This window comes from Simochromis diagramma, unplaced genomic scaffold, assembly GCF_900408965.1.
Source record: "Simochromis diagramma unplaced genomic scaffold, fSimDia1.1 OVJJ01000343.1, whole genome shotgun sequence".
NCBI classification, from domain to species: Eukaryota; Metazoa; Chordata; class Actinopteri; order Cichliformes; family Cichlidae; genus Simochromis; species Simochromis diagramma.
In genome coordinates, this window is record NW_024386831.1 from 10,266,878 (window position 1) to 10,278,963 (window position 12,086).

Sequence of the window (12,086 nt, forward strand, 5' to 3'; positions counted from 1 at the left end):
CTCCCAGGAGGGTCATTGCTGCTTTGATTAGAGCTTGAAGTGTAGCAGAATCATTTCTTCTTTTCACTTGTGGCATGACCAGGGCATGCCACACCTGTCTCAGGTCGATCCAGCAACATCTCCAATATTCTGATAACTTCCCTCCGGGGAAATTAACCATTCAGAGGATGAATGCAGTGATGGAGTCTTTCTCCTTTAAAATGACTGACTGAATGAGCATTCCTACCCCCATGATACTGTATGATACTTTCATTCAGGATCAATGGTAAATATAAACTAAATAAATTGTTCCATTCATTAAAACTGCATAGGTGGAATTAGGTCCTTTTGACTGGGTTCTTCTGGGACCAAAACATTTGTATTTTCAAAAACTAATCAAAGTAGAAATAGAAAACAATGATTACAGACGACGTCATAAAAGTGTAATGATAGATATGACAAAAAAATATACCTCTAGAGTCTGCACAGATACCAGTCAGTAGGATGAGACTTACATCTCTATAGAATAATCCCCTATACCAGCGGTCCCCAACCTTTTTTGCGCCACGGACCGGTTTATGCCCGACAATATTTTCACGGACCGGCCTTTAAGGTGTCGTGGATAAATACAACAAAATAAAACTAGTACCGGTACCGAAAAAAGAAGATTTATTCATAACACACGTGAAAAGACCCAGGAAAACCAAGTTAACGATAAAAACGATAACAAAATAACGCTGGAAACCGATAAAACCTTGAAAACCATACATTTCACACCTGAGCCTCAACTCTCGCGGCCCGGTACCAAACGACTCACGGACCGGTACCGGTCCGAGGCCCGGGGGTTGGGGACCGCTGGCCTATACAGTATACAGTATGGATTGTTAATATCAATATTTCAACAAAAAAACTTGTCAAAGAGCCCCACAATCCTTGTAAAAACTCTGTAAAAGTTGTGCTAGTTTTTAATATTCTATCACTAATGAGGAAGCACAGCACTGTTGAGCTTGGTTGATTGACAACAACATGAATGTGCATTAAGAGTGGGTAATATGAGAAGCCTTCATTTAGGTAGAAACACATGAAGTCATTTGCACACATCCTGTGATGTAAACTGGCAACAATGTAGGCCCCCTTTCCATGGATCTCTTTCACAACGTTCATTTATTTTTCAGTGATGCAAAGTGAAAGCAAGAATGAGAGAATGCCACTGAAACTCTAAACTCGTGTTTCATCTTGGCCAATTAGAGGGCCCACTCAATGGTGCGAAATAGATGAAAATAAGATGAGCATTCTGAAGGGAGATATGTATAGCCAAACCACAACGGAAATAAGTAATATGAGTGCATTTTTGCTCAAATGGATGCACTTTTCGGATAAGCGTGATACCGCTGGCCACTACTTTGTTCCTGTGCATAGGCTGCATGAACTCTCTCAAAGGACCACAACTACACGGACACTTTTCCTCCTCCCATAATCCTGCCTCTTCTTTATTCCTCTGCCAGCCATCACAGTATATCACTTTATCCCTCTTTCAAAGGTCCCAAGAGACGATTGTCACAGAGAGAAAAGTGAAATGAGAAATTCCCATTGCCACCTAATTGCATGGCCAAATCGATCCTGTAATAGATTCCTTCTCTCTGACATCCAGTCTCACTGACAACACTATCAAACAGACAAATCAGAACACTGCCTGTGTTTTGGTGCACGTGTTGCGTGTGTGTGTTGGAAATTCAGTCTTCAACATGGCAGGCTCCGGGCAGCCAGATATCTGTGTGATTGCTTTAAGAAAGAGAAGCTCAGAGGGAGGCTCTGCACTTCTTGATACTCTGTTTTGTTGTAGATGAGCTAAAAATATAGAGAATACATTATAAATAATGATTGGAAAGTGAGAAACCCTAATCAGCTATAAAAACAACAGGTGCTCTTACGAGGACTAGAATCCAAATATTACAAAAAGGTTATACACAATAGCATCATCATTTCAAAAAGCCACTACTTTTGGCAACTCAAGATATAGTTGACTTGCCAAAAGGTCCTGCTGCTTACATATTACTCTGTCAGAGTTTGGCTATGGAGCTTAGTTTAACGTATGGGGACCTGATATTGCCATTAAGATACAGCAGTTACTTTTGTTAAAAGCTGGGGCAGCTGTGACTTCTGATAAACACCTGTTTTCCTTGTAGGTGACCCTCCTGAAAAAGTTTACACCTGAAAGCCATGTCAAATAGAGGACTAAAAGCCCTTCAACCAAATTCAGTAAAGCTTTTGTTTTCTCTCCCTTTCTTCTTTTCTCTCACCTGCAGAATTCCACAAACAGACTGAGGTTTGCCCCTAATGCACTTTGAAGCAGTATCCTTATGGGGAACTCACAAAAAGGCTACAGCCCCAAACATTCCCTCCTCTCCTTTTAGCCTGATGACAGAGAGCATTTTCTCTTCCCCGCAGAGCAACCTGCACATGTTAGGAAACTATCCACATAAAACAGACCAAAGTAAGGTGCCAGTAAGTCTCTCTCTGTCTCCTTGAGACATACAGCAAATTCTTTTGTTTCTCCGGGAAAACCAGATGCTATGAAATGTACAACAGACTGAAAACCAATGCAATGAATGAAAAAGAAAAGAAAAGAAAACAACGAGAGATAGAAGATATACTTAGGGATATATTGCAAGCTGGGAGATAATATTAAAATAAGTTGCTCTGATAAATTACACCATATTTAAATAGTGATTTCTGACAAATGGTTATGCTTAAATTATAAAAATATGAAAACTGTAAGTCCATAAAGCACATAAAAGTTTAAGGGCTTTGTGTTGTTTTTGGCTGGGATACTTGAATTGGGTAGCTGCTTTCAGTCATACTGTCTCTATCCACTATGACCTATGATGGACTCTTTGGTCTCCTTGACTTTAAAACTATATAAATCTATAATCTATAAAAAAACAAGGTCTTAGTTTGTTCCATGCATTTCAGTCTATTTCTAAATGACTCATCACATCTTCAGGAAAATGAGATTATTATCATACCATCTGTTGGATGTTTAGGGTGGGAGCATATACTAATGTAATGAACTGATAATGATCTCAGCATAACACCTGAGACACATGAAACAGGTAAAACAAAAATAGGATAAGCAGAAGGAAGAAAGGTGTGGGGGTTACAGCACATAGAAGCCTGGTGTGTCTTTCAGTGTTTAGTGGAGCACTTTTATGCCTTTTTCTTGTGTCTTTTAATTCTAAATGTATTTTGTACGAAACTACTTTTTAGTTCCACTATGCACTGTGAGAAACGCTGGCTTTCTTTGTGTCACATGTCAGCACTAATTACAAATCTGTGACAATTAAAGTGTAACTATAAAGATTAACATTAAACCCTTAATGAATTGCAAAACAGCGAGAAGTCTGTTTTTCATACCCCTGAACTGTATCTCTACTGTTACTCCTGAACCCTTTACTGAGAGCCTGAGACCATGTTTGTGTGTTTGCGTGTGTGTGTGCATTTGTGTCCTTTCTCGTGTCTGGGGCTTTGAAAACCACAGCTGCTGCAGGTATTTTTCACCAACAGTGCCATTTCTTTTTAACTTGGATTGATTGAAACATGACAAAGAAAAAGAAACCGAGAGAGAGAACCAGGTGGCCAGTAAGTGGCCTCTTCATTGATTCTGAATGCAGGTGTCTGTGTGTGTGTGTGTGTGTGTGTGTGAGGGAGACAAAGAGAAAGAGTTATCAGTGTGCGTGCATGACAGCAGACAGACGGTAGTTGCCTGGAAAGGTTTGGGTCTTACACTGTGGGGTCTTTGCGTGCCCTGACACCCACATAATGTTAATTACTATCCATGATCTGGTTGAGCTGCTGTTAATGCTCAGGAGAAAATTATTCCAATCCATGTGCTCATCCACGCACGGTCCTTAGACCAGATGTAACAGTTGTGTGTATGCACACAAAAAATTGACTTTGGGAACTTTATTAGTTTAGCAGGTTTAAGGAGGGGAACAACCCTGTTCTGGGACAGCAACCACATAACTTGATTCCATTTTCCAGAGCTCTGGCTTTTTTCTTTTTAATGTTTCCAGCTTTTTACACTACACCATTACAATGGATGGACAACAAAACAACTAACAATTACTTTGGGGGATCACTCCAAAGATAATTGCAATTTATTTACAAAATATCTCAAGAGTTGCTTATTAAATGCAACATCATTTAACAAATTCTTCAGGGAATATAAAATATATGTAATAATTCAATTCATCTTAGAGCGCCTTCACAATACTTTATTCTTAAAATTCACAGTAAAATCAATTTTTAGCCACAGAGAGGAACAAACTCAATGAACAAACTGAATGAGCACTGTGCAACTTAGTTAAAGTCCTGATAAGCAAGCACTTACCTGATTACAACTAGTTGATATGCTCACCAAAAGACAGCTAAAACTGTTTCCAGCATCTACTATGACCTTGTATCAGTAGAGGGTTTCATGTTTCTTGGTACTGCCTGTCGTTTATCTCTCTCTCTCATGATGTCTTTGGTATAACTTTAATTATTCTCTTGCTGTATGGCACTGGCAATGATACTCTGAGTCTATATGTGTCAAATATTTTGCGACATTTCAGGTTTGTCGCTCGAAATTGTGTTCACCTGTAGTGCAGTGTTTACCTCAGGTCGCAAAATGCTATCTGTGAAGTTATTATTTATTTGTGAGAAGGCTTTAAAGCTAAGTGAAAGAAGTCTGATACAGGTCAATAAGTCAATGAAACTCACTTCTGACAGATGTGTTTAAGAGTTTAGGAGATGGTAGTGGAGGAGGAGGCAGATGAAGAAAAGGAGGAGAAAGAGATGTTGAAAATATTCAGCAGATTTGCCCAACAGTTGCAGTACTCAGGAATCTGTAACTTTCTAATATTATTTTATTCATAAAAAATATCTTTGGAATTTATCTTGCGCAAATCTCCACTATATACTGTGCTTGCAAGAATAAACATGCTGTTAGCATGTTCTGTTATAATATTATACAACATAATAACAATATCATTCTGATCACCATGATCATTATTACAGAAAGATGATCAGCTGATTCTGGTTCTTTGCAGGATAATATGATAATAATGTGATAATATAGTTTGACTGCTGAAGAAGAAAGTTTAGGCCCTTTGCCACACACTTACTGTAGCTTCTAAAGCTCAGATTTTAGGATTTATATGGCATTTATATGGGGATTTCACATAGTATATATTGTGTAATAGTGTCACAATACCATAGTATAATGAATAATGTATTTTTGCTGATTCTTGATATAAATGTATTAATGTATTATAATTTTTTTTCTCCAAATTTCACTGAATGCTTTTGTTTTGAGAAGAAAACGTATTTTCAATAATCTTAAAATGCAGCTATTTGGTTTGCTTCATTGTGTTTTTCTAGAACAATAAAGTTTCTAACTTTTCAACACGTCTACAATACACTTTAATATATGAATGTCAGGAAAGGTGATGCCACTAAGAAGTGTAATTGTAAACACTTTCATTGTTCTCTTTGACTGCCATACCTTTATTACCTGCTGTCACTCTGAATAAAGACAAGGAGAATGCTTCACTGATGGAGACACAGGCAGATCAATCCCCCATAAAACAAGCTGTATTGGTTTATAAATCAGGCCTCCAGTCTCTGCCTGTGGCTGCTCAATAAGCATACATCAGCTTTAATGTAAGGAGTGGGATGAGCTGCCTACTAGCTGCAGCTGGTAATAGATAATAAAGACGCACAACCGCACAAACACACACAGACGAAAAAGCACATATGAAAACAAATATGCACAAAGTAAACAAGACAACAAATGCTGATAGCATTCAAAAAGGCATTGAATTCCATGCACACATAAATGCATAAAGTATTCACACAAAGGACACTTATTGACAACCCAAACACAAGTAATTAAAAGGAGAAAAAACAAAAAGCGAACAAAGTAATATTACAGCTGCTCGTCCTCATTCTTCAGTTCACACACACACACACACACACACACACACACACACACACACACACACACACACAAATCTAAATGTAAGACTGCAGTTCTCCTTTATCTCTGTAACTATTGGCCTTTACTTTTATTTTACTGCATTTTTGGGGGCTATCTGAATTTCAGATGAACCATCTGTTTGACTGGTTGCTGAAGTCTAATGGCACAAAATGTTATCATTGTAAAGAGTAATGACAGTTTAAATGACTGTATAAGGCAATATTCTAACATTGTGCTGATTTGTGGGCCAGCACTACCACTTAAATTGCAACCTTAAATAGCACATTGGTGAAAACGCGGAAACAAAAATAACAGAAGAAATACAGTAAGGGTTTTGCATGTTTGTCTCTTAATTTTCTTCCATTACTCCATTACTTTCTTCCATTATTCTTGCTCTTTTGCAGACCACAGTTAGACCAGGTCTCAGTTAAGGAAGTAGAATTTTGTTTGATATAGCTGATGGCTTATTATGGACATCTGCACTATCCCTCTATTGATATTGTAGATTCAGGTCTTTATTCTTTTGTGGGTTCTTGCATCACTAATAGCATCAGAGTAGTATTTCTAAAGCACAAACTATACCCTTTAGACTTCATAATAACAAACGACAAAAATGTGCTATATAATTTCAGACTATTCAAAGCAGTGAGCTGAAAAATATAAATGGAGAAGCGGCTGATGGTCCCATGATAACATCCAAACTTTTACAATGTGCTTATTATTGTAACCATCATGATGAAGGTCCCAAATTAGGATCTACACATCTTTTAAATTTGTTTTTGGCAAGAGTCTAAAGGTATGTAACTCTTTCCCCCAGAAATAAAAAATACACAAACAGAAGAGCAGTTACTTTAATGTGAAAGTGAAGTATAAACCACAAGAGAAGTGACTTACCTTCATTCCCAGCTCCTCAGCTTTTAACTTCCTTTCCTCTCGTTAATCTTAGCATGAAGAAAACCCAATTACAGCTACACTACTTTATCCATGTCCAAAATACTCTTCCTGGGGCTTAAGCCTCCATTTTAGCCTGATCAGTGAAGTTGTTAGCATTAATTCAAACAGATTCAGATTCTGAGGTTTCATTGTGTGGCTGTACTTGTTCAGGGGGTCAGCCAAAGTTCAGACCTCAATCCACCCCAAGGGAAATGGTTTCACACCACAGTCTTCTCTCGAACTGACCCAATTCTGCTATCACTGCTTGCCTCATTCAGTGGCTGGATTATGTCTGTCCATGGTACTCTTGTGCATGTGTATGTGTGTGTGCAGTTCCACCAGTGTGACTAACAAGCTTGGCTGTAGCAGTCTGGCAGATTGAGAGACACCTAGTGCTAGTTAAAGCCTTTCGTACCCTGAGGTCATTGGCTCACTTTCCGCACTGGTCATATATGAGAAGATAGAGGGATAGAGTGAGGAAGAGTATAAAAAAAGAGGTGAAACTACTGTCACTGAGCTGACATTTTTGTCAAGTTGGATACACATGCTCACATTTTGCCAAATGGCAATATTCAGTTCAAACAGCAATAAATGTACTCTCAATGACCCCCTTTTGCTGAAGAAATATTACATTTTGATTGACTTCATGTATGGGGATAGGCTACATGCTTATAAATTCATAACTGCAAAATATTTAGGACAAAATTGTATGCAAGTAGCAAAACCACCAACTTGTCTTAAAAAATGCTTTAACATGGTGATTTTTTTAACCTAGAGGCAATTTTAGGATTTTTTTTTAAATTTTGTCCTGTCAAATATCCTGCACAGAAATATTCAAAATCCCAGTTAATTGGCCCTTGTTAAGGTCCTTGTTCTAAGGCAGACTTAGAATTTCTTTGCAAAGATCTTCACTGCTATCCAAAACCAATAAGTCTACTAGTCTGAATTATCCTTTGTGCATGAAAATATGGACAGCTCCAGCACTGGTGTTTGAGTTTATTGTTCACTAGAGGCAGAGCTGACTGTATTCTGAAGTGTCTTAGTTTAAATTTGTCCAACAAAAAAGAAAAACAAACTTCTGTTCCCATGACGTACAGCATATATTGCTCTCCTGAGCAACATTTATATAATCATCATGTATGTTTTGATACTGAAACCAGCCAAACAGGATTGCAGTTTACACTTTTTCAACACTATCTGACACGTCTGAGCAGTCCACAAAAGGACTGTGCTGTATTGTCACTTGTGCCACATAATACCTGCTGGCTTAAGTAGGTTAAAAGAGAGCTTTAAAGAGAAATCAGGTGTAAAGAAATAAAGAATAAATAATAAAATCCTCACCTGACCCACGATGTACAAATGTGACATTATTTCAACACCAAATGGGTATATTTTTCTTCTGAATTGGTGATGCAGGCTTTAATTTTATTATGTACTGAATTTTAATTCTATGGTGCCTTCCAGCTGTTATTTTATTCATACTGTGATTTGTTATTTTAATAGCCATGAATTAAAATAATCAGGAACAAAAAACGCAAATGCACGGATGGGCTATGCAATATTGTAGTGATCCATGTGCAGTTATGGAGCCAGGTTGCACATTACATAAGCATTTGTATCGTTGACACTGTGAGTCAACGAGTTCATGCATACAGTCCTTCAGCCTATAGAAGAGAAGCTGGATCGGAGATTTGTTTAGTTTAACTTTCAAAACCCCAATTTAAACAAAATGGTTATTTATGGCATTAAAGATGAAACGTGTATATGCTTTAGTTATTGGACACCAGAGTATTATGTTTTTTTTTACTTTATATCTGTTGTGTAAACAAACTGGTACCGAAATAAAATGCAGTAATCACTGAAGCTGAACCCTCAATAACCCCTGTTTTTTTCCCCTCTTCATATTTTTTTCCTTTTTTACTTGGGAGAAGCTGTCTCCAGCTCCTAAAACGTACTTTTATTTATGACAAGTCTGCTCTTCATTGGAGGCCTGTGATGTGTTATCTGGGCCATGTCATACTATACATACCCTTTAATGACTAATTCAGTCTCTTGGCTTATGTACTAAAATAGAACAGGCACAAGGGAAAAAAGAAATCAATTGAAATGTTTGCGATGTTTGACAGGACTGTGCTTGAGGAGACAAAAAAAGGAAAAAAAAGAAGAAGAAGAAGACATTAGACGGTGTCGCTTCCTTTTGTTTTCTGACTGAGAGAGTGTGTGGTGTTGAGACATGCAGAAGCTGTATGTATGTATGCAGGGTGCCGGTACGTTGGGGAATTTATTTTTTCAACTGTCTTTGATCACTTTCAGGCTTTGAAGTAACTCTTGGCAAGGAAGGGGGGGAAAAAAGCGAGGCAGAAGTCACCGCAAGTTCACATCGCAACTAGGACTCGCAAAAACTGCAATCTGCATAATTTATTCTTTAAACAGTTAAAATGGAAAGAGATGAGGAGATCTCTAGGTGCCCAACAAACCCGCCTCCTGCTTGACAACCCCAATTAAACACTCTCCCTCTCCACATTTGTTCTCAATTACAGATTGAAGAGCGACAACACGAGAGCCTCTAATGCTCATCAAGTGACTGATTTAAAGAGAGACAGAGGAAGGTAAAGCACCAGCAGTCTGGGGAAATGTAATTGATATGTGTTGTAAATGAGCAAATAGAGGCAGCTGCGGAGGAACCATAAAGAAAGAACAGTCATGGTCATATATATATATAAACACACACTTATCTATCAACATGTTTTTCTTCTCCAAAACTCTTAGCACAGTGGATTTAAATATGAAATAAGATGCATCGTTCTATAAAATGTAATAACAATAATTATGATCACAAACAAACTTCAAACTTTTTCTAGTCTCTTAATTTTTCTTAATACTTAATATTAAACAGATCCATATTATTATATAACATTATTTATCTTCAGCCATTAGTTCAACACCTACAACATCCTTACAAGAACAATGGGCTATCAAAAGTTGGTCCTCGCAGGGATATATAGACCTTACCACCTCAAAGAGATAAACCTCAAAGGTAATTGCATCACACAGAATATGAAGTACTGTATGATAGCTCCAGTCAGATTATTCAGACTTGTGGAATATTTTCTATGAAGCGGTTATTCACTACAGGTTTTTTTAATCTTCTAGCGCGAATTTTTAGATGGCAACCTTGCCCCAAATTTCCATTTTCTTACCAAAAAAGTATGTCTGCTTTGACAGTAACTTATTAACCTCAACCACATCATTCTGCACAGTGAAGGTCTAAAGTAAGACACAGTTTTAAGAATTAGTAAGTGCAATTTTCTTTCGGCCTCCAAGGTGAAAAAATTCATTCAAAAACACCATTGTATTTTCCAGTGCAATTGAATGGTCAAAATGAGCAACTCAGTCAAATCACCTCTATTTATACATTTATTTAGGTTAGGTTAACAGATTAATTGATTTTATTATAACACACATGCACACACATATATATCTATATCTATCTATAGATAGATAGATAGATAGATATAACATAATGTATCACACTGATTTTTTTCTTAATCTGGAATAATGTCTGATGATTTATTTTTAATATTCTCAGTGATTATTCTCTGCTTATGTGACAGCAGGTAGTGATGCACAATGAGGCCGTGGCCTGACAGAAAGAATTTACACTGGACATAATTCAAACCACCCCAAGCCTTTAGTAGCGAAACTCAGTGCCTTTTAGTGGTGCATTGAGCTTAATGACAACTCAGGGGGAAATGTACATTAGCATACCAAATGCATCAAGGAGATTTCAATTATATCCTTTGTGGGAACAGCATAAATAAAGTCTAATACAATGACTGTGTAGACAACAAACAAAACCCCAGGCATTTAAGTTCACCCATACTGTGTGATGTCTATTCAAACAAATGTAGATTTAACAGAACTGTGAATTGAAAAAACAAACAGAAATAATCAGAGTGATCAAAGATGCTCTTGTTTGTAATTTTTGGAGACAGTGGATTAGTATGTCAAAATTATTAACGAAGGACAATTCATTGTGACAAATGAGAAACAGGAAATACGGCCTTTGATATATCCACATGTGCCTTCATCATGACTCTGTTGCTCTTATATCTGCTGCAAGCAATTTTCTTACAATGCAACTGTCAAACTGTGCTCTGTTAAAAAAAAAAAAAAAAGCAAGGCATGACATCCTATGGTCATGACATGTCAGCGCTGATGCTGAGTGGGGTGGGATTAAATTCATCAGACAGACTTTGACCCGCTACCGGGGTACATACACACTCTGTTTCTCTCTCTCCCATTCCAGACACTCCCAATTAAGCCTGAAGTGCAATGCTTGTTAAACTAAAACCATCCTTTTCTGAAATGTCACAGTGTCTCCCTGCCGTGTGGCCCGTCTGTAAACAGCTCTGTTGCTGATGCCAGCTCGAACCCCCTGGTGTGTCTCCTCGTGTGTGTTTTGTGAGAGCAAAATTGTCGCTTGCATTATCACACTGTTGTGAATGCTTGAGTGCATATTGGACTTGTTGTTGTTTTGTTGTTTGGTGTGCTCTATGGGTTGTATTTTTATATGTGTGTTTTATGCTATTCATTATGGGAGTCTTTGCCTTCCACCCACGCCCTCATTTGTGTGCATGTGTCTTTTGTGTGAGTATGTGTGTACGTGTGTGTGTGTTTGACATCTCATTTGGGGGAGCTGACAGAGTGAAGGATATGTGCTGTAATTGTTGTCTGACTATCTTCATGCTGTAATTGAAAATGTCTTATTGGTGAAACTTTTGTCAAGATGTTTATACGAGCATGCCATTTAACATTAACACAGCTGCTCCTTTTACCTGTGCAATTACTTAAGTGTAGCCCACCTCTGACACTTGACGCAGAGCCAGTGCCATCCTGGAACTGGGTAAATTACCATACCAATTGCTTGGTATGAACAGCTTGTTCTTAAAACAATAGGGCGATGGATTTTTGAACTCAAACTCCATCCATCTATTCATCCATGGTATCCATGGTATCCAGCATCCATCCATGTTCCCAAGCTGCCTTCCCTTTGTGTTCTGTGTGAACTCCTATTTTGTTGGACTTTGTATCAGCCAGCATAAAGGCTTGCTTTCCTTTCTTAGGCAAACAAAGCTTGACAGTCAGATATCCA

The 12,086-nt window shown here is 37.8% G+C and overlaps 1 protein-coding gene and 1 long non-coding RNA gene across 2 annotated transcripts in view; one reads left to right on the forward strand and one right to left on the reverse strand.

Moving 5' to 3' along the window:
- The window catches only part of LOC120731357, a 23,788-nt gene extending 15,563 nt beyond the window's left edge, over positions 1 to 8,225 (forward strand). The window contains exons 3-4 of the long non-coding RNA XR_005695334.1: positions 3,696 to 3,700; positions 8,215 to 8,225. This is a non-coding gene — a long non-coding RNA (uncharacterized LOC120731357). The remainder of the gene's footprint in view (positions 1 to 3,695; positions 3,701 to 8,214) is intronic.
- Positions 1 to 12,086, reverse strand: part of LOC120731327 (ephrin type-A receptor 6-like) — a 179,260-nt gene that overhangs the window by 118,794 nt on the left and 48,380 nt on the right. The gene's annotated exons all lie outside the window — the stretch shown is intronic.